Source organism: Peromyscus maniculatus, chromosome X (assembly GCF_049852395.1).
Source record: "Peromyscus maniculatus bairdii isolate BWxNUB_F1_BW_parent chromosome X, HU_Pman_BW_mat_3.1, whole genome shotgun sequence".
NCBI lineage: Eukaryota > Metazoa > Chordata > Mammalia > Rodentia > Cricetidae > Peromyscus > Peromyscus maniculatus.
In genome coordinates this window covers 92,344,918-92,368,919 of record NC_134875.1, presented here as the reverse complement: position 1 = coordinate 92,368,919, position 24,002 = coordinate 92,344,918, and the positions used below count along the sequence as shown (strand labels likewise).

General features: G+C 42.0%; 1 long non-coding RNA gene and 1 other non-coding gene across 3 annotated transcripts in view; both read left to right on the top strand.

Moving 5' to 3' along the window:
• The window catches only part of LOC143270881 (uncharacterized), a 37,252-nt gene extending 19,360 nt beyond the window's left edge, over positions 1-17,892 (top strand). The window contains exons 3-5 of one of the 2 annotated variants that reach the window (XR_013048100.1): positions 12,380-12,560; positions 12,923-13,029; positions 17,639-17,892. This is a non-coding gene — a long non-coding RNA (uncharacterized LOC143270881). Of the gene's footprint in view, positions 1-12,379; positions 12,561-12,922; positions 13,030-13,537; positions 13,942-17,638 lie in introns of those variants that run through there. The other variant, XR_013048099.1, reaches the window with a different exon arrangement.
• On the top strand, positions 7,086-7,203 carry LOC121825930 (small nucleolar RNA SNORA16B/SNORA16A family). The gene has a single exon (XR_006068291.1). It is a non-coding gene; the product is annotated as a small nucleolar RNA SNORA16B/SNORA16A family (small nucleolar RNA).
• Positions 17,893-24,002: the final 6,110 nt, after the last annotated feature.

Below are 24,002 nucleotides of genomic sequence, written 5' to 3'. Positions count from 1 at the left end.
TTGGCCTCCACAACCTTTTGCACAGACATACATGCAGGCAAAACACCCATACATACATACACACACACACACACACACACACACACACACACACACACACACACACACAAATAAAAACTGAAGGAGGAAAGAAAGAAACTGGAGAGACAGCTCAGCAAGTAAGAGAACTCACTGTGTGTGTGTGTAACTGAGTTCAACTAGCCAATGGGCATGTTTTACCAGGCCAGCCATTGTTGTAGCTGGCAAGGTTCATAGCTGGGTATGATAGGTGATTTTTCAAGCACTGTGAAAGCTAACCAGAAGGGATGAAGCTTCCAGGTCAGTTTGATTTCTCTGTATTCTATGACTGAATTATGTGGTGATATTGTGTCCCCTAATATATTGTGCATCCTAATAAACTTATCTGGGGTCAGAGAACAGAACAGCCACTACACAGACATAGAGACCAGAAAATGGTGGCAAACACACCTTTAATTCTAGCATTTTGGAGGCAGAGAGCCGTCTGGATCTCTGTGAGTTCAAAGCCACACTGGAAACAGCCAGGCATGGTGACTCACGCCTTTAATCCCAAGAAGTGATGGCAGGAAGCAGAAAGGTATATAAGGCGTGAGGACCAGGAACTAGGCTGGTTAAGCTTTTAGGCTTTTGAGCAGCAGTTCAGCTGAGATTCATTCTGGATGAGGACTCAGAGGCTTCCAGTCTGAGGAAACAGGATCAGCTGAGGAATTGGCAAGGTGAAGAAGCTGTGGCTTGTTCTGCTTCTCTGATCTTCCAGCATTCACCCCAATACCTGGCACCGGGTTTGTTTTTATTAATAAGACCTTTTAAGATTCCTGCTACAAAAGGACATGTTGTCTTCACTAACAGGGTCTTTCTGTCAAGTTCTGGAGGGTAACCAGAGTAATGGCAACAGCCTGTAATGTTTTGATCTCACTGGCCAGCAACTCCAAAAGAAGTAACCAGTTCCTGGAACTGGACTTTATTCTTTTTTCAGATTCATTTTATTTGTATGGGTGTTTTGCCTGCATATATGTCTGTGCAGTATGAGCAGGACTGGTGCTCCTGGAGGCCAGAAGAGGGCCTCCAGTTCATTCACTGGAACTAGAGTTATAAATTGTAAGCCACAATGTGGGTGCTGGGTCTCAAACCAAGGTATTTGTTAGCCCCTAGTGTCTAGTATGGGCATTGTTGCCTCTTTATAGGGTAACTCCAATTTAATTACACACACACACATGCGTGTGCACAGGTATACTTCTACAGTAGGTTTCCATACGACTTTTTTGAAAGTCCTTCAGTATTATTCATCCCTCCCCATACTCCTTCCTGTAAGCTGCACTCAGCTCCCCAATTCCAATATACCTTTTCTGCTCCCAGTCCCTTTTAATCTTTTGTATCAGTGCATTCTATCTCCCCTTCCTTCAGCCCCCCCCATGGCCCTAATAATTACTAACTTCTATGAATATTCCAAATAAAACACAAACATCTGATGGTTCAAAGATAACAACCATAAATAAGAGAAAGCATGCAAATGAGAGAAAACATGTGATATTTGTCTTTCTGGTTATGGGGTTACCTCATTCAGAATGACTGTTTCCAGCTCCATCTACTCTACTGTGATTTTCATTTTTCTTAATACATGAATAATATTCCACTGTGGAAATATACCAAATTTTCTCTATGGCAAGACAGGTCATAGGCCCTGGGGGAGAATCTAAAAAACCAACTCCTAATGACTTATCATCACGCCCATAGATCAATGCATCTCTCAACCTTCAGCCCTAAAAACAACTATACCCCTTCCTAAGACTTGAGGATCACTGTGGAAAAGAGAGAATACATAGTGTTAAGAACCAGACATGCTAGTTGACTATAAGAAAACAGTGTCTTCTAGACATAGCAGCATAGCTACACGTATGAACTTACAGCAGTTGTGACAGCATGCATAATATCTGTGCAAACCCAAGCTAGACCACATCCTAGCATGGAGAAGGGAGTTAGGCATGAAATCCTACCATGGAACTGTCAGGAATTTTTAGCTCCTAGGAGAGGGAGAGACAGTTTTAAGGTTGTAGCCTCTGGAAAGTTGGCCACACATCCAAGAATCTTTGAGCAACACAAATTGGTCTTGATAGGTTTAAAAAAAATGGACACAGACTTGGGTGCGTAGGGAAGAGGATATGAATTTGGGATGACTGGAGGCCAGGAGCAAATATGATTATGATCAAAACACATTGTATGAAATGCTCAAAGAACTAATAAAAATTTTAAATTAAATAAATATTTCTGCCAGGTGGGGGTGGGGCATGCCTTTAATCCCAGCACTCAGGAGGCAGAGGCAGGTGAACTCTGTGAGTTCAAGGCCAGCCTAGTCTACAAAGTGAGTTCCAAGACAGCTAGGGCTGTTACACAGAGAAACCCTGTCTTGAAAAATCAAAAACAATTCTAATATATTCAACAGTAACTTATTTTCTGCACTTAGATGTGTTATGAGTCTCTTCAGTAATGGATATCCAGAGTTGATCTATGGGCATAGATGTGACTATTTAGAAGACAATGTGGCATCATATGCTCATGTGTTTGAACACTTGGTCTTCAGTTGATGGTACTACTCTTAGAAGTTGTGGAACCTTTAGAAGGTGGTACCTAGCTGAAGGAAGTAGATCACTGATGTGGTAAGTCTTCTGCATTCTGGGCCACCTCCACTTCTGGCATGAATGCTCTGTTCCCTGATAAGAGGCTATAAAACAAGCAGCTGCCTCAAAAGTAGCTAATATAGATGTTCATCTTTTTTTTTTTTTTTTTTTTTTTTTTGGTTTTTCGAGACAGGGTTTCTCTGTGTAGCTTTGCGCCTTTCCTGGGACTCACTTGGTAGTCCAGGCTGGCCTCGAACTCACAGAGATCCACCTGCTTCTGCCTCCCGAGTGCTGGGATTAAAGGCGTGCGCCACCACCGCCCGGCTAGATGTTCATCTTAATGAATGCTCCACCTTAATGAAAGTGTTACCCTGTTTCAGTGTTCTGGTTTTCAGATAGAATTATGACCATTTCAGCCAGAGTGGGGTGGTTTGTAAGTAATTCAAATGGGAAAAAAGATTGTAAATATATTTAAAGAGTACTTTCAGGGAAAAAAAATCACATCCTCCTGTACCAATGTTATAGTTTATAAATGTGCCTATGTTTCCTATGCATTAATTTGACCCTAAGCTTGATTAAGAGCTATAAGCAGGAGTTTTAACTGATCTTGTATTAACACATAATAAAAATAAAATAATGTAAGAATAATAGAGTTCAAGAATTTTTTCTTTGAAAGGAGTTCGAATGTGTATTTCAAAAACCTTCATAATAAAAGGTATATATTAACTAAAATATGTAATTTACTCAATTTTGAGGACCATCCCTTTTAGTGTTACAATAGTACCCAAGAAAACTGAAATTAAACCACAGGATAGCCCTGCCGGGCAAGAGAACACATGCCTTAAATCCCAGTACTTGGGAGGCAGAGGCAGGTGGATCTCTGTGAGTTCGAGGCAAGCCTGGTCTACAAAGAGAATTCCAGGACAGCCAGGGTTGTTAAACAGAGAAATTCTGTCTGGAAAAACAAAAACCAAAAAGCACAGTATAGCCTTTAATCGTAGCAGTTGGAAGGCAGCAGCAGTTGGATCTCTGTGAGTTCCAGTTCCAGATCATCTAGAGCTACACGGTGAGACCCTGTCTCAATAAATAGATGATAGATAGATAGATAGATAGATAGATAGATAGATAGATAGATAGATAGATAGATAGATAGATAGAGATTGCCTGGACCTGGGAAAGATCTGGCCTTTCAACATTCCATCCTGATGGGATGGAAGCTCATGGAGTCTCACCCCTCCTTGAGGGTTTTTCACTGGTATAGTCAATGTAAGTGGCCTGTGCTCAAGTAAATAACCCCTCATCATGCTCATCTGAGCAAGCCAAATTCAACTCAGTCACAAAAATAAAAGCATGTAAGTAGGAGGAGGACTAATTGGGAAGAAGGGGGTCTTGCAGGAGTGAAAAGAGAATTAGGAAGGATAATGGAGGGTGAATAGGATCACAATCCATTGTGTATATTATGAACTTGCCAAAATATAGTTTAAAAATGCTCTCTTAGGTCTAATACACAGACAGGCTCAAATAGTGCCCCTGTCACTATATATAAATAGTGCCCTGTCACTATATGTTTTAATATTTGAATAATATACAAGAGAGTGGAGAGATGGCTCAGCAGTTAAGAACACTGGCTGCTTTCCCGGAGGACTCAGTTCAATTCCTAACACCCACATGGCAGCTCATAACTATCTATAACTCCAGCCCCAGGGGATCCTATGCCCTCTTCTGGTCTCTTCTGCAGGTAGCAGGTATACATATGGTGCACAGATACACATTCAGGCAAACACTCATTCACAAGAAAATAAATAAAATCTCAAAAAAATAATATACCATAATCTACAAGATAATTTCCTTCTTTGCTTGTATTTTTCTCTAATAGGAGAGTCAAAACTATGAAGGTCTGCCTGTCTTTGATTCAAGAGAGACCTACTCTCAAACATTTTCAGGCTCCCACTCCTATTTTGGGTTTATGACTGAAAAATTAATTCACTTCACCTTAACATACAACCCATGCAGTCAGGTGACTCCCTAAGCTTGTTAATACAAATGCTTTCATCTTCTGATGGAGATATTTTAAGGTTGACTTTTTCTCAAAGGAAGTGAAATAAAGGCAGCATATTCTAAACTCCATCGTATCTGGGTACATTTCAACACCCCTGAGACAGCCATTGGCAAAAATTAACTTCTAAAACACCCTAGCAGCAAAATGCAGCTCAGCTCCATTGCCTCTTCCTCCCAGCATACTTTTTAACCTGAAAAACCAAAATGATGTGAATGCAAGATGCATGTCTGCAAGGAATATGATGCAATAATCGTATGTCTCCAATTCCATCATGCTATAATTAATCTTAATTATACATTCAATCCTGCCTGAATTAAAAGACTCACATAGCTTGAATCTTGTGTTGCCTATAATTCTACTGTGTTATTTTGAGAAATATAAAGTGATAAATCTTCTAATGCAACATGGTGTTTTCTTGCTGGGCAGGCATGAGAGCATCCCCGGGTGTTCTTCACTGTTTACTGGGGACCATTTACTGAGAATTTTGTGTCCGTTTCCCCTTCCCAGGCTCGGAGCAGTCAGCACGTGGGAAAGGAAACGCTGATTACATATCCAGTCACCTGACAGAAGAGGCGGCGCCCGTCCCTCTTCATATGTTTATGTTTCTCTTTGGTGTTCTGAAGCCTGACTAAGGAGTTGGCATTTGCCTCCTTTTCCGTGTATCATTGTGAGAATTTCCTGGGTTCTCTTTCAATCTTCCCCCTCTTGCTTTCACAGGCACTTATTAACCTTCTTGGAGCTTCTCCAGGCACACCCAGTAACTCCTACAGAGCAAAGGATCTTCTTAGAAGGCGGAAAGCTGCACCCACGGCAGCCCCTTTATTGTGGTACAATACAGACACTGCCGGCATTATCTGGGAGGCCAATATCATGAGATCCTTTTTCCAACCGCTCCTACTGAGCTGTGGTGCAAAGGGAGATTCTCTTTAAATATCTTTGGAGCTGGTAATTTCAGTATCTAACCCCATGTTGCTTAGGGGAAAGAAATGTCTGGAACTATTAGAAAATCTTGTTCTTGAGAAAACATGAGAACTCCATAATGGTTTGTGGACTTTGGCTGATCATGTTGTGACCCTGAAAAGGACAAGTTTTGCTTATTTGGGGCACAGGACAGAAAACGTTTATTAAAAACACTGTACCTACAGTAGAGTCTGGCAAAGTGCTAAGTTCTGTTATACTGAACAAGGGAACTAAAGCCAAAGCAAGAAACGATGAAGGCCATCCTGTGGAGGGATGAAGACAATAGACACCTGTAGTGGGAAGGATGATAAATGTGATACCTAGAAAATGGGAGAGTCCATGGGAAAGCTTTAACCATTTGATGGAACCCAGGGGCACATCTGCATCCTTTGTAGAGGTTATAGTGACCTGGAACATCCATTCCATGAAGGGATTCTTATGGCCTCAGAGAAAGGCATGAACTTAGCCTCTTCTTGATTTTCCTACACTTTCCAGAAAGACCTTTGAAGCATAAAGCCTCCCTTTATAAGAGAGGTGCCATACCATGTAGAGGTTTTGGGCTTCTCGATATTGAGCAGATGACAATTTTCTTCAAGAGATACCAGAAAAAGACCTGTATATATCCTGTCACCTAATTTATGAAAAAGCAAAGAACTACTGTAATATTATTGATGTATCACTTTCTTTTTTTCCTTTTTTTTTCAAGACAGGGTTTCTCTGTGTAGCCCTGGCTGTCCTGGAACTCACTGTGTAGACCAGGCCAACCTTGAATTCACAGAATTCTGCCTTGAGTGCTGAGATTAAAGACGAGTACTACCACATCTGACTTAATGTACCACCTCTTGATCTGGATCATAGTTACATCAGAGTGTTGGGTTTTTGAAACTTTAATGAGCGGCCCACTTACATAGGTGTACTTTTCTGTCTTTATGTAACACTTTGAATTTTTAGGTGTATTTATTTTGTTTTATGTGTATTAGTGGTTTTTCTGGCTTATACATATGTGCACAATGTGTGTGCTTGGTGCCCTCAGAGGTCAGAGGAGATGTCGGATCCCCTAGAACTGAAAGTACAGACAGTTATGAGCTGCCATGTGGGTGTTGAGAATTGAAGCCAGGTCCTCTCCAACAGCAGTAAATGCTCTTAATCTCTAAGCCATCTCTCTGTCCTCAAGTGTAAATTGAAAGGCTGCTTTTGGGGCTGGTGGGATGGCTAAGTGAGTAAGAGCACTTGCCACCGAGTCTGGAAACCTCAATAGTGGAAGGACAGAACTGATTCCTGAAAGTTGTCTTCTGAACTCCACATGATCTTGCACACACACACACACACACACACACACACACACACACACACGTGTGCATGCACATGAGGGGATAAAGAAAAGATTTTTTTTTTTTAAATGTAGCTTTCAATCCCTTTAAAACAGTTCAAACGGCAGCCCTTATCAAAGCTGCAGCTGCTTCTACATAGCTGCTGTGGTCAAAAGGAAGCTTAACTCTCCTGGTTCGTGTTTACTGTAACACATCTGGAAGATCTTGGGAAAAGACAGTTTCATCTTGACACTTCCGAGAAGCAGCCAGAGAACTTTGTTAACACTGGATCCTCCACGACTACGTGGCGTCAGCAGAATAAGGCTGTGGGAAGCAGTTTGTTGAGCCCAAGAAGCAGCACGGAGGGACACTTGCAAGTATGTTCACCCTGGAAACACCTAGTGGTGCATAGCAATGCTTTGGGTCACTCCCCTGTAAGCCAAGGCCTGTTAGGTCCTTACGTTTCTTAGCAATAGGTATGGGGAACTGTAAGATCGTTGTGGATAACTGTTAGCATTAAAAAAAAAAATAAAGTAAGAATTCAACTGGTATTTTTAAAGATTAAATTATCAGTTTTCAAAATAGAAAAAAATAAATGTTCAAAATTTAGATGAAATGAGTGGTAGTACAATCTTAGTCTCTCATCTTCCTTTTTTTCTCACTTTAAAATTTACCTTGTGTGTGTATGTATATGTGGGCCAGACGCGCATGCTCCATGGAGAACAAATGGAAAGCAGAGGATAACTTGTAGAAGCTGGTTCTCTCCTTCCTCCATGCCCATTACAAGCATCAAACTCGGGTCGTCAGCTTTGGTGGCAACACCTTTACCTGCTGAACCATTTTCTCAGCCCCGTTTGCCTTTTTGAAACACATAGATACTACCTCTCTTTGCCCTACTCTTGGAAAAAAATGCTGACATTTTGTTTTATCTTATTGTATTTTGAGACAGAATCTCAGGTAGCCCCAGCTGGCCTCGAACTCACTATGTAGTTAATGATAACCTTGAACTTTTGATCCTTCTGCCTTTGCCTGCTAAATGTTGTCTCATGCCACCATGCCCAATTTCTATGGTGTTGGGGATCCAACCCAGGGCCTCCTGCATGCTAGGCAAGCTCTCAACCACTGAGCAACGCTCCTAAGCCCATCTGACATCTTTCCTCAGGTCCTTTATTTCCCTCTTCTTTTTTCCTGCCCATACACTTTAAGACACTTGAAAACTATTAGTTAGTGGGCCTTTTCCATTCCAGAGTTAAAACAAGTACCTCAGGATCCTTTACTTAAACTACAGCATTGAGCCTCATTAGTCACCATAAACAACTGTAACAATTGCACTAAATAAAAGATACAACTTAAGTATTTAGAAGTCTCATTCCTGGGGTTGGAGAGATGGCTCAGGGGGTAAGAGTACTTGTTGCAGAGGACTGGGGTTCATTTCCCAGAACCCACATGGTGGTTCACAACCATCTGTAACTCAAACTCCAGGGGATCTGATGCCCTCTTCTGACTGCCACACACACCAGGCATGCACATGGTGCACATACACACAGAGAGGCCAAACAATCATACACATAAAATAAAATAAATAAATCTTTAAAAAGATTTCTCAATCTATAGCCAGCAAGATGATTTACCAGGTAAAGGCACTAACCACCAAGCTTGATGGCCTTAGTTCAATCTCTGAAACCCACATGGTAGGAGAGAGTTGCCACAAGTTGTCCTCTGATCTCTACACACAAGTCATGGTACACACACACACACACACACACACACACACACACACACACACACACAAAACGTAAAGGAAAAAAAAACCTTTCTACTCTCTACATGTTTCCTCTTCACCTAGTAAGAAACTTCTCATGTTATAGGGAACACATACTTCTTTGTAAAGCCATTGGTACTGACTTGTTATACTTTCTGTGATGAAGTCACTAATCTTGAGTTGAATGCCCTCGCAGATACAAACAATTATGTTTGAAGGATATCTTGGGAGTGAGTAATGATCATGTATTACTTAACTCTGTTTAGAACTCCATAACTCAAGACTGACTGAAGTCAATAAATAGTGGAAAGAAGGGGTATTGGGGCATGAAGACTGTTTACATGTTATACTGGGTTTGTGCTCATTTTCCATTAATCTTACTGAAGGGACTTGGAGATTTGATTGTTTTCTATTTCTGAAATCCTACTCACCTAGAGAACTAGCACCAAACAGTGAGCTGCATGGCTCTAACATATCATATGTGCCTCTGGAAAATGAGGGCCACAGACAATGGCAACACAAAGATATATTAAAAAATACATAATGTAACTTGTCTTAATATACTTTTCTGAGTCTAAAAATATGCCAGACCAAAAGAAACATATTTACATAAAAAGCAGACAAGGTCAAATAACAAAGAAAGCCCTTAATTAGTTGTAATCAACTTTAATTTGCATACCGTATATAATTCCTAAATGATTGTTAATAATAACTTTATATAATGGACTTCCAATTTTCATGAAAATGGCACATTTTGATAAGCAGACACAAAACCCTAGTACTAATAAGGTTTAATTTGCATACATTAGACTGATTATCCAAACAAAAGGATTACAGTATTACTTCTCCATACCTTTATGTCCTTATTATGCACATTTATTAACTTCACAAAAGCTAGCTGTTAGTGACAAACAATAGCCATGGTTGAAAGAAAAATCTACAGAATGAAACAAGTACATTTGAATGCTAAGGAGCAAAGTTGATACATCATAGATGCCAAATTTAACTGTTTGTTGGGTAAAAGGGCCAGAATTTCACAAAGAGTGTTTCGTCCTTTGAATAAAATAGTTTATTTTTATGACCTGAAAAAAAAAAAGCCCTAATACATCACTCGAAATTAATAATGAACTTATCTCAAGCTAAGAAGCCTCCTCAACACCACAGTATGCTGAGAATTCATGAACAGGCACAGAATTAAGCTTTAAATGTGTAGTTCTAGGGTGCAGCGTTAATAAATATATTTCAACAAGCTTAGTTTTCAGCCGAGTAAATAATAATATAGGTGGCATTAGTATTGATATCAGTTCCTAATGGTATCATTTATACCCTGCAATTAAAGTTTAAGCACTAAATAAAGCATTATTAGGAGATCTGGGTTGGCTTTTCTTATATGTGAACACAAATGAAGCTCATGAGTGTTTGGATAAGAGCCAAAAAACTTGAAACTTAACCACAAGCTACTTCCGGGAGTTTTCCTAGTGTTTTTGCTCGTTGGCAAGATACATAATTAGAACACCAGGAAATGATTTCCAAAGAAGGCAGAGGAAAATGGAAGCCCCAGGAATCGAACTTAACTCCATGGTGTTTAACTCTGACCCCTCACACATGATGTCAAAGATAAGAAGCATCTGCTAGGAATTTGCCTGTCTGAATATCCAGTGAGATTTTACCTAGCATTGTGCTAAGTCAAAGAGAAGGCTGGTAACAGGAGGCAGCTTAGCCTTGGAGCACCTGCTGCAAGCCTCACAACCTAAGCTTGATCCCCAGAAACCAGGGTGGAAGGACAGAAGTCACTCCACCAAGTTTTCCTTTAACCTTCACATGTGTGCTGTAGCATATCACACACACACACACACACACACACACACACACACACACACACGAGAGAGAGAGAGAGAGAGAGAGAGAGAGAGAGAGAGAGAGAGAGAGAGAGAGAGAGCACATCGCTGAAAGACATATGGCTTTAAACCTTCCCATGTTCCTCATGAACTGTTACTCCCTGTTCAGAGTTCCAAAATACCACCAAGCATTGAATGAAGGATACACTTAACTGACAACCCCATATGGAACAGGATGCTCTGAAATTCCTATGACATTCCCAGAGCCTAGAAAACACATGATCCCAGTAAAGTATTCAATGTTCACTTGTCAAATACTTGAACAAGAAGTCCTAGGTCAGAGATGACCACTCACATGTGCTTCCCTCCTCTCTAAGAGTCTCAATTGGTTGGCATCAAGTGCTTAGGGTACTAGGGTCTAAGAGACATTTGGTATAACACATCATTCAACCAGCCTAAGAATGAAGGCTCCAGGGCCAGCTCAGCAGATAAAGGCACTTGACACCCAAGCATGGCAACCTGAGTTAGATCCCTAGAAACCACATAAAGGTGGATGGAGAGAACCAACTCCACAAAGTATCCCTCTGACCTCCACATGCATGCCATGCCATATACACCCACATATACACATCAAGCATGAGTGTGTGCTGTGTGCAAGTGTTCATGCACACACACGCACACACATCATTTTTCTTAAAGAATAGAAGGCTAATGGAAAGTCCTGCTTCGCTAGGGCAGTGGTGCATACCAATAGTGACAGCACTTGGGAGACTAAGACAAGAGAATCCTTTGAGCCCAGGACTTGAAGACCATACTGAGCAACACAAGCCCCATTCAAAGTGTTTGTGTAGGGGGGGAGTCATAAGTTGATGTGCTTATTTTCTTTAAAAATTAATTTCCAACTGGACAGACAAGTAGCAGTAAATAGGCCTCTTGCATGCCCCCATAAGAATCACTGCACAGGATCCATAAACTAAAGTACTAGAATTGAGCCATAAGTAATAAGCTTCAAAGTACTACAATAAGACAGACATGGGAGTGTATACCTGTCGTCCTAATGCTCTAGAAGCTGAGGCAGGAGGATTGCTTGAGCCCAGGAATCAAGACAATCAGTCTGGGCAACATAATGAGACCCTGTCTTAAAAATAATAATAATAAAACCAACCCATTCCCGGTGAAGTAAGAATTGTTTTGACTGTTCATTTACCAAAACAGCATAAAACAGTGATGGTCACACTGTTAAACAGCCCAGAGTCAGCATGGGAATGTATGCAAGACATAGACATTAACTTCAGCAGGATCATCTGTATGTAGAATACAGGATTTGGGTCCAGAAAATAAAAAACTAAATACTACTCTAATGTGATTTATCCAAAGGCAATATTCAGACAGCAACCTACTTTCAACAAACCCAAAAGTTTGGCATGTTAATCATTTTAATCCAGGCTCCACTGTCTATATATGTAGATTTTCAAAACAGGAACTCTCTGGTCCTACCCAGCTAAGAGCAATATTACTTTTAGCCAGGAGTAGATCTAGAGTGAAGATGGATTCTTCTCTCCCAAGCAGCTGTTCTTTTTGCTTTCCCATCCAGGCCCACTGAGTGGGAGGCTGGGCTTCTGGACCCAGCACAAAACATAATACAACAGTCGGGCAGGAAATACAGTCTCCAGGCAGGAACATAAGTTCCATTAGCATTTCCTTTGCTCAAACTGATAGTGCACACTCCCAAAGAAACAAATTCACACTCCCAATTCTCTTTCTCCCTTTTCTCTGCTCATTGTGGGAGAGAAATAAAGATCTCTTTGTCAATTCAGATGTGCTGCTTTTCATGTGCCGTGCTGCGGAGCAGAGAGCGCTTGAGATTATGCAGAGAACAAAGACCAGCTTGCCTACTTACCTGATTACTTCGAAATGCCCATCTGTAGCAGTATCTTCTAAGAGTACCATCAGCTGCCACCGTGACTCAATCACATTCCAGCGAGACTTCTCAAAAAGGTATGCAATCCACCTCAAACTTACAAAGATAGAAAAAAAAAGGAAAACTGAAAACATATGTAAATTATTGTCCTGTTAATCTCACCCACCAATTCTCCAAATCATTCCAGCCTACAGGGGCTAGCTGGAGCTCGGAGCCAGGCTCCAAATGAGTCATAGGAAACATTCAAATTCTCTGCATCCCATTGAATGTCATCTGCTTGCATGAGAATATAAATGCACTGTACATTAGTTTGCTTGAGATATGACGCTACTGAACCTACCATCTTGTGCGTGCTAATTCCTCTAGTTAATATTTTCATTGGCTTTCAGCAAAGACCTGTCCATTCCTCTTTTTACCCATCAGACCCTTCTTCTCTAAGACTTGTAGCTAAAATTACCTGGTCAAGCTTCGGAAGGCTGGGACAAAGTAAATCCTTCTGTTGAATTTCTCAATGTGCTCTGAAAGCGAGGAAGAGAACTGGAGATGGTAAGTTTTATACTTCCCATTTTCTTTCCCCTCACTTAGCCCAGGGTGTAAAAATGAGACGAAATTACAGTGCACCCAATTGAATGAGATTGTGTGGGAAAAGTCATTTCACACACACATATCTCATGTCATTATACTAATCTGATAATGTAATTCTATATCCAGGGATGTGCTAGCTCTACTTGGGGTGATCATGTGTCCCATATTACCCGGATGGCCTTGTGTTTTGCCTGTTGTCTCAAAATGACTATTAAAAGCACCTGTTTTCATATTCCAATATGTTCTGGTTTGTACAATAAATTAGAGAGATCACTGAAGCTGTTTAACATCACTAGTATATAAGTAAGTATTGGGCAACATAACTTATGGATGTCTGCATTAAGAGTTCTCAAGTTCTAAAAGTTACATTTATATTGCTATGCTATATTAGTACTCATATCAACTTTTCATATTGATACTTTATGTTGTTAGTTCATATTAATTTTTTATTTTACTTTTTATCTTGCAGTACAAGGCATGGAACCTAGGGCCTCATACATGCTTGGTGTTAACCATGGTCATGCCAGGTTGTAAAGTGCCTCCAATTTCGGCAAAATCATGACAATTCTCTAACCTCCAGTGACTTATTTTTCTAGATTCTCGCCCTCCCTTCCTGACCCAATACTGACCTTATTTCCCTAGCTAGCCTATCAACAGCTAATCATGCGTGAGTCAACAACTGGAAAACTGTCAGTTCCCTTGCCCCTTTCCATTTTCTACCCTGTAACTACCCTAGGGCAGCCTGCAAGCAGACCACGGACTCCGGTTCTTTACAGCAGAGATCCTCCCTCCTCAGGTCTTTTCCCAAATAAAGCCGATGTTGTCACTGAGCTGCTTTGCTCTCCCCTGTCGTCTCTCTCCCATCACTGACCTTACACCAGGTAAGGGCTCTACGCCTGAGCCACACCCTCCAGCCCTTTGTTTTCTCCCATCCAAGTACTAACCAGGCCTGACCCTGCTTAGCTTCCGAGATCAGACGAGATCGGGCGCGTTCAGGGTGGTATGGCCGTAGACCCTTTCTTGTTTTCTATTGATTGGTTTTCTTTGACAGAAAAACTCAACTGTATTGTCTAGGCTGGCCTTGAACTCCCAGTATCAAGTGATCCTCTCTCTGCCTCCTGGGTATCTAGGAAAGTAAGGGAATGCCACCACATCCAACTGATATTTTAACTGTTTTTGCCAGGAGTGGTAGTGCATGCATACAAGCCCAGCACTCAGGGGCAGAGACAGGAGAATAGCCATAAGTTCAAGGCCAGCTGGGGCTACTAGTAAAAGCTTATCTCAAAAAAGAAGAAAATGTTATAATGACGCCTAATACTTCATATACTAATTTAAGAGGTAAAACATTTTTAATTCACTTTGGGGTGCTTACATGTTTCTTATGCATACAAGCCCATGCAGTATGAGTAGAGATATTAGCACCCTTACTCATAGCTAAGTCAGCTAAAAGCATATGGTAAGACATGGTAAGGCTTTCTTATTCCTTTCTGTAAAAATGCCTTTTCTATTAAACCATAATAGAAGTCTATTAAATATATTTGAGATTTTTTTCCCTTTTCTTGTTAGAAAAGGCCTCATACAACCCAGGATGGCTCAAACTCAGTGTGTGGCTGGCCTCAAATTTAGTGTGTGTTGATATTCTGACCTGCTCCACCCCTTGGGGCTGCGCCACATCCTGTTGTAGAATTAAGGAAAATCTCTCTCTCTCTCTCTCTCTCTCTCTCTCTCTCTCTCTCTCTCTCTCTCTCTCTCTCTCTCTCTCTCTCTTCTCCCATAAGGTATGTACCCCTCAACCTCTACCTCTATCTGTCTATCTATCTATCTATCTATCTATCTATCTATCTATCTATCTATCTTCTCTCCCTCCTTCCTATCTTCTGTCTCTCTATTATAATAAACCATTTCCACATGGATGTAGCGTCTGGGTTGTGAAAGGCTACCCACCGCCCTACCGCCATGCCCACATGGAGTGGGTTGCCTGCCCAGCATGCCAGCGTGTTTCCCTGCACGCGTGGGATACCCTCGGGGTCCCCATGGAATATATCATAACATTGGTGCTAGTGACTCAGCAGGGGTCCTCCTGGCACATTTCTCCATCAGCCTGAGACATGCTAGGAACCCTGGAACCTTCGACACTCACTTCATCCAACAGGCATAATCGCTAAGCCCCACCCCCTTTGGTAAGCCTCACTTTTGGCCATTTTTCCACAACTGAGGATTCGCTTGTCTCTCACGATCGTGGAGCTGGCACCACGTGTCTTTTGGGCTCATAACCCCTCAGCCCCTGCCACTATGCAACGGCATATGGAGGCAGCCTGTGCCCTCCACGGCCCATAGTCTTTGTGCCGATGGTCCATTGGCTATCTTGTTCCCTTCTACCTCATTGTGGAAAAATGTGCCTACCCTATCCCAGCTCTTTCCTCATCGCCAACTCCCCATGCTCCTCCGGCCTCCAGTAAGCAATTACATCATCACCTGTCCCCAGGTGCCTTTCCGTGACATTTAAAATTGCCCTCCAGGAAAAGCTCTCTCTCCACCTGTCCCTTGCCTCAAATTCCTCTCCTTGTCTGTCATTGTACCTCTTAAATCTTCTCCCTCTCACTTAACTGTTGCCAGGACCTCTTGTCCCACCCTCTGGACTTTGCCCACAGCTGCGAACCCTGCCCCAGCAGCTGCTCCGCCACTGCTCAGAGCCAAGCCCCTCCGCCCTCCGGCAGCCCACCTTTCCTCTTCTGCTGCCACTCCCAGGGCCTGAGAGATGACCTCATTAACTTGTTTTTGACTAACTTTTAAATGCTTCACTTTACCTCTTCCTTATCTGTTCAGCTTTGTCTTGACAAAACCAAAAAACAAACAAACAAACAAACAAACAAAAAACCACATGAACATGTGGTCAGGTACCATATTCCATAGGGGTGATCACATGACCAGGTGGCACCATCTTAAATAAAGGCAACCACATGATCAAGGTACCATCTAAAATAAGGACAACCATGTGGTCTAGCCAACATCTCGGGTAAGGTCAAAACAACCAGGTCACATGACCTCACCACCATCTTTACTAGGGGCAGCATGGGTGGAGCGCCTATAGGTATGGAGGGAGGTTAGGGAGTCGCTTCCTGCTTCAAACTGTTTCACCATTGTTTTGTGGGCCGAGGAAAAGTCCTCTGGCCTTGGCCTGGCATTTCCCATATGCCTCTCTCAGGCTCCAGCCATGCAGGCAGAGGGAAGTCCAGTCACAGCCTATCTGGGTAGAGGGAAGTCCAGTCATGGCCAGCCATTCATTCCTCTGTAGCTGCTCCTGTGGGCAGGCCCCGGGGAGGTATGCACTCCCCTCCAGGGCATCAGTGGAACCACATGCAGGTGGTATTATATTAAGATTTCAAATTTCAGATTTTAACATTAATACAAGTCTGATACACTTGGGGTCACAAGCTCAGGATTTTAAAAGGATTTTAAATTTTCTTGGTTACTCATTACTTGCTTTTCTATGATCTGGATTTCGGTATTATAATCTGACTGTACTCAAAGATCAGCCCCCCTGTCCTTGCTAACTTCATTAAGGTGTAACTAACTGGGAAACCTGTATATTCAGATTTAAGTCATATATATGCTCTCAAAGTTATAAATACATCTAACAGATTTGTTCCCCCAGTCCTCAAAAACACTTGTAGAGATCTGAGAATATGGCATTTAATATAAAACCATTTTATGATAAAGAGACATGTCAGCTCCTGGCAGCATCCTGTATCTCCTCCAAGAATATGGATGGCCCCAGAAGAACTTCCACCGGGAAGCTTATGGCAAGGCTGGACACACAGCAAAAAGCTGAGAATCTGTCCAGACTGTGAATAAGTGGAACAATGGAGGACCGATTGCCCATACTGCAAAGTCAGGGTGGGTCAGTCTCCCCAAATTTCTGCTCCACAGATAAAATCTGTCAGATCTTCTGGGCCTATCAGCTGAACAAGTGCTGCCTTTGGGGCTTCTTCCCCCACCCCACCCCCACCCCCACCATGAAGAGACTTGGGATTGCTGCCTAGGTAGCTGGAAAGCTGTCTCACTTCTTAAATTTATCCTTCTCAGATCTTACGATGTTTGATGACTAGGGTATCAGTTTAACAGTCCCAATCCAAAGATAGCTCATTAATAAGTTTCCTATTAAAATTACAGACAGCTATGCCTCATTTACAGACTTCATGGTATGGGATAGACTGGTTTCAGATATAACTCCTGAGGTTCAAAGTTTTAATACTGATAAGTGCAGCTTTCATAAACTGATAGAACATTGACTACAAAGAGTTCTTAAGAGTCCTTAAATGGATTTTTAACCCTTTTGCCATAATGTAAATTCCAGCTGTCTTACAGATACCTACAGACTCCTAGGAAAAGGTTTTGCTACTGCATCAAGAAATTTGGTCTGATGAAAACTAACAATCTCCAGAGCCCTTTATGACCCCACCTATTTTTCAAGCATATTTTGCAGATTCATTGTTCCCACCTGACCTCCAGAGAAACAGCAGATGCCATGGCTTCTATACTCCTGATTTGGTGTGCCATTTCCCCCCAGGCTCCTGAACACCACTGCTGCAACCTGCCTCCTCAGCTCCCTCAAGGAACGTTCCTGACATCTGCCATGCATGACTCCCTGCTTCTCCCCTCCCCACTTCGCCCCCTGTCAGCTTGAAGTAGCCTCAAGAACTCAATGCCCTTGTTCCCCCACTTGCTTCCATAACTCACCTCTTTTTATAATAATCAAACTGGAGGAATGTTAATATTCTGACCTACCCCCTTGAAATCTCACCCCTTGGGGCCACCCTGTGACTTGACATAGAAGCCTCTTCTTAAGGAAAACCTCCACCCCTTTCTCTCTCTCTCTCTCTCTCTCTCTCTCTCTCTCTCTCTCTCTCTCTTCTCTCCCTCTTTCGTATCTTCTCTCCATCTCTCTATTATAATAAACCATTTCCATGCAGATGTAGCATCTGGGTGGTGAATGTCCACCTGTTGCCCTGCCACCATGCCCACAAGGAATGGGTCACCTGCCAGCCCACAACTGCATCTGCCCAGCATGCCAGCATGTTTCCCTGCATTCTCAGAATACCCTTGGGGTCCCAGCATAATATAGCATAACAGTATGTGGTTGAAAATGGCTTTGAACACCTGACCCTCCTTCCTTCACCTCCCAAGTGCTAGGATCACAGGTGTGTCTTACCATGACCAACTTCCTCTACTCTTAACTCATTATTCCCTTTATTACTTTTCAGTTTAACACAGCCTATAGTTTTGGGTAGGGTCATAACCTTTTCTTAAGAGTTGAACTTTCTCTCTTTGAAGTAAACAAAATTATAACCCCAAACAAAAACAACACTTTTAAAATTATAAAGTCAGTGGCAGCCAGACACAGTGGTATACACTTATACTCCCAATTGTTTTGGAGGCTTATACAGAAGGGTTGGTTGATCCCAGGAGCTCCAGCCTGGGTAACATAATAATACCTCTTTCAATACTAAATAATAAATAAATAAGTTTACAAATAATAGTGAGGTTTGGGCTATGGAAAGAATGGAGCTCCAGGCAAACCTGGGTAACATAATAATACCTCTTTCAATACTAAATACTAAATAATAAATAAATAAATAAATAAATAAATAAATAAATAAATAAATAAATAAGTTTACAAATAATAGTGAGGTTTGGGCTATGGAAAGAATGGAATTTGTGACAGTGTTTATAGGAGTATACATATAAATGCCACAAGGTTTGAAAATCTTGAATCTCTGTCTTCCAGATTAGAGAAAAATGGACGTTGGCCAGATATTTTCCACCATGAGTATGGATGATGGAATGCCCTCTTGCCCTGGCTTTCAGGACACTCTGCTCTTCTGGTCTACCTGTATGGTCACCCCTCTTTCTACTCCATCATCCATTTGTTGCTTTTGAGACATGATGTATTTCCAGCATCTCAGCCTCTGCCTCCTGAGAGCTAGGATCACATGCATGGACCACCATGCCCTGATCAGATCTTTGAATGTATTCTTTCAACCAGACTCCTCACAGCTTTGTCCTATATACCCTTCCCTTGTCATCCTTCAACAGAGACTATTAAATGAAAGTAGTAGTTCACTATGAACACATCTATTTTTATATATAAGAATGTCACTTTCAAAAACCGAGCCAACATTTAAAATCAGAACATTTCAAAATAAAATCCAGATTCCCAGATAGCCTTCAAAGTCCATGCAGTTTTCTTGCAGTAATATACAGCTGAAGTAGACAGTGTGGTGATATATTGTGTCCCCCAATATATTGTGCATCCTAATAAACTTATCTGGGGTCAGAGGACAGAACAGCCACTAGACAGACATGGAGGCCAGAAAATGGTGGCATACACACCTTTAATCCTAGCATTCTGGAGACAGAGATCTATCCTGATCTCTGTGAGTTCAAAGCCACACTGAAAACAGCCAGGCATGATGACACACGCCTTTAATCCTAGGAAGTGATGGCAGGAAGCAGAAAGGTATATAAGGCATGAGGACCAGGAACTAGAGCCTTTTTAAGCTTTTAGGCTTTTGAGCAGCAGTTAAGCTAAGATCCATGAGGACTCAGAGGCTTCCAGTCTGAGGAAACAGGATCAACTGAGGAATTGGTGAGGTGAGGTGGCTGTGACCTGTTCTGTCTCTCTGATCTTTCAGCGTTCACCCCAATACCTGGTCCCAGGTTTGTTTTTATTAAGACCTTCTAACAATTCATGCTACAAGGCAGGCCCAACTAGTGACCTCAAACCTCAAGTATAGATCCGGCCTATATTCTTCACACAGTATGAGCACTCCTAATGCAAAATACAGACTGTTCCAAAATCCAAACTTTTTGAATACTGGTGTTATAAGCGGAAATTTTTATAGCTTACCATATATAACTGCTTATAGTCAAAATGCAGGCACACAAAAAATGTATAAAATTACCTTCAGTTATATATATCAGACACGTAGAAAGCAAAAAATTAACTTTATGTCTAGTCTTCTGTCTCATCCCCCTAAACATTTCATTATTTATAAGAAAATATTACGGCCGGCGGGGGTGGTGGTGCACGCCTTTAATCCCAGCACTCGGGAGGCAGAGGCAGGCGGATCTCTGTGAGTTTGAGGCCAGCCTGGGCTACCAAGTGAGTCCCAGGAAAGGCGCAAAGCTGCACAGGGAAACCCTGTCTTGAAAAATCAAAAAAAAAATTCCAAAATCTGAAAAACAAAAATCTTAAATACTTCTGCACCTCAGCATTTTGGATAAGGGAGACAACCTATAAATATTGCTTACTTGGCACTTTATATTGGAGTTTGTGGCTCCACACACTAACAACAGCCACTAGACATTTTCAATATTCTTTTAAATTTGGTTTACTTTTGAATTTAACTTTTTAAAATTTGTCCATTTTTATCTATGTGAGTGTTTTGCCGACTTGTCTGTGCGCCACTTGCACACGCGATGTCCACAGAGGCCAGAAGAGGGCACTAGGTATCTCTGGACCTGGAGCCACTGAGGGTTGTGAGCTAGCATGTGGTAGTTTGGAATTAAACCTGAGTCCTCTGGAAGTGTTCTTAACCAGTAAGCTATCGCTCTAGTCCTTTAACTTCTTCGAATAGGGTCTTACTATGTTGTTCAAGCTGGTTCCAAATTCCTGGGCCCAGGGATCCTCCTATCTCAGTATTACAAGCATGCCCTACCGTACCTGGCTTTTGTTTTGATTAGCATGTAATCACTGTGAATATTAGTGGGCAGAATGTGCTATTTCAATACATGTGCACAGAGTGCATTTATTAAATCAGGGTAATTATCTTATTCACTTTTTCTTATCACTTATTTTGCTTATTTATTTGATTTGGGGGCCTTTTTGGTTTTTTTTTCCTTTTCTCCATTGTGTGTGTGTGTGTGTGTGTGTGTGTGTGTGTGTGTGTGTGTGTGTGTGTGTGTTATTCATAGGTATATGTGAGTGTATGTGGACACCTCAGGTTGATGTCAGGAATCAATGGCTCTTCCACTTCTGTAATTGAGGCAGGGTTTCTCAGGCAAACCCATTGTTCATCAATACGGCTAGTCTTCCTACCCAACTTGCTCTATCAGTATCCCTTGTCTCCACCTTCTGAGGCTAGAATTAGACAATATGGCTAGTCTTCCTAGACAGTTTATTCTAGGGATCCCTTGTCTCCACTTTCTGAGGCATTTTAGTGGATTTCTGGGAGCCTGAAGCACTTTAACTGTTGAGCCTTCTCACAAGCCCTGCTTTGGTTTGCTTTGGTTTGCTTTGGTTTGGAATCCAGGTTTCAAACTACAACCAGGAATGGTCTGGAAACTCAATAGTAGCATAGGCCTTTCCCTCCTGATTGCTAAGATTGCAAGCATGAGTCACCAAGATTGGTTTGTTTGTTTATCTGTTTGTTTGCTTTGAGACAGGAACGTTCTACCTGGCCCAGCCTCACTACATAGCCAAAGTTGGCTCTGTACTAATGACTTTCCTGCCACTGCCTCCTGAATGCTGGGATTATAGGCAGAATATAGCCATGGTGTCTGGCTCATCATTTCTTTATGTTTAGAAACTTCAAGTTCCTCTGCTCCAAATCCTTCTAGAATACACACTAGGCTGTTATGAACTATAATCACCTTCCTTTATTGGGGAGTACAGAATGTAGTCCTTCTATCTAACTCTAATGATTCCTGTTAGCCAACCCCCCACCCACCTTGATCTCCTCTTACTTCAAATCTGGAAATCTTCTGAAATGTCATTTCAAACACTCATGTGTCTTTTGAAAACTATACTGTATGTCTGTCTGTCCTCTTAGGTCCATACTATATACCACATGTAAGGACAGCCTTACTTTTGCTCAAAGTTTCAGTTCATCATAAATTGGCCTCATTGTTTTCAGCCCATGGTAAGGCAGTGTATCATTACAGAAGTATACAGTAGAACAAAGCTGCTCACTTTGCCAGGAAGCAAAGGGGAGAAAAGGAGATTGACATCCCACAGTTCCCCTCAAGGACACATCCACAATTACATAAAACTTCCCAGCAGGCCCTACCTCTTAAAGATTTCTACCTAGCCGGGCGTTGGTGGCGCACGCCTTTAATCCCAGCACTCAGGAGGCAGAGCCAGGTGGATCTTTGTGAGTTCGAGGCCAGCCTGGGCTACCAAGTGAGCTCCAGAAAAGGCGCAAAGCTACACAGAAGAACCCTGTCTCGAAAAACAAAACAAAACAAAACAAAAACAAAAACAAAAACAAAAGATTTCTACTACTTTCCAATTGCATTATGCTTTTAAATGCGCTCTTTGGAGAATGTTCTGGATCAAAAGTATAGCAGTGTCTTCTAAGGCCCAGAGCTGCCATTCAGCCGCCAATGAACTTCTCCAACTGGATGATAAAAAAAAAGGTACATGCTGCAAGCCACAAAAATATACAAAGTAGGATTCCAGCTGATTATGACAAAGCTAATAACTGGAGGAAGCCAAGGGCCTTCCAGAGGTCAAGCTGAGGCTCAAGGAACCTTGGTGATATTTGGCTTTTGATTATTAGCCGTTTCCTGCTATGAATTTCTTGGGTGCTATTGCAGCTTTTCCATCTTTTACTGGCAACCATTTCCCCTCTGCTAATGGGATATTTAGATAACCTTGTGCACTGACAGCTATGCTCAGCCAGAACCCCAGTTCAAGCCTCCCTGTAATTATCGTCATTGGCAGCATCCGGCCAGGTCCATCCCCAGATGGAGGAAAGCACCTTATCAGAGATACCTCTGTACTCTCTAAGAACAGACTCATGCATCCGGGTTACCTGTTTGAGAAGGCCTGGCGGATGTGCTAATTAAGCTTAACTTTCTCCTCTCCAAAGTCTTATCTCTAGTTTTAGATCCACCCTTAATTAACTCAGAACTAAAAGGTTCCAACTTATAGGTACACCTAGCTGTGATGGAAGTTGCCTAGCCAAGTTGCCTAGCAATCGAGCACACTCACCAGAAATGGCAGGAGCAGAGATAGCATGGAGAGATAAGGGTCAAAGGGATAAAAGGGCAGTTTTATTTTCAGAGAAGACTAGATGGAGAAGAGAATAAGGAAAACTAGATGGAGAACTTGAGGGCAAGATGGAAGATGAGGAAGAGCCAGATGGGGAAGTACTAGATGGGTAAGAAAGAAATGAGAAGAACCTAGTAGAGGCAGAATTAAGATGAGAGAATTAAGATAGAACTCAGAGGGGACAGTAGGTAAATATAGAGAGAAATCAGGCAAGAAAAGAGCTAGGCATGAGAACAGAACTGAAGCTGTGTAGATAGGATTTTTTTTTTTTTTTGGTTTTTTGAGACAGGGTTTCTCTGTGTAGCTTTGCGCCTTTCCTGGGACTCACTTGGTAGCCCAGGCTGGCCTCGAACTCACAGAGATCCTCCTGGCTCTGCCTCCCAAGTGCTGGGACTAAAGGTGTGCGCCACCACTGCTTGGCAACATTTTTTTTTTTTTTTTTGGTGTAGATAGGATTTTATCCCAGAGGAATAAAGTAGACAGACAACAGAGCTCCGTGTACTTAGATTCTTTTCCCGAAAATAATTCTCACTGTTCACAGTTTCTCTTCTGGGCCCCTGGGAAGTATATTATTAAGGCTGGCCCGATAATAATATATAAGACCTGGTGCCCTTGGGTACCCAGACTCAGAAGAGTAATCAACCAAGCACACTCAAAAAGGAAAGTGTCACTTGGCGGAGGCTGTCCAGAGATGAGGCAGTTTCCCCAGGGACTCAAAAAGGTGACCCCTGAAGTTCTGGCTACCAACAGACCTCACCAAAGGTGCTGCAGACCAGGAGGAACCCCATGCCTCTTAGTTAAATACCCTTTTCCAACTAAGACTCTTTCTTGTACCATGAGTCAGAAGGAGTCTAAAGAGAATCAGCTGTTGATAGAA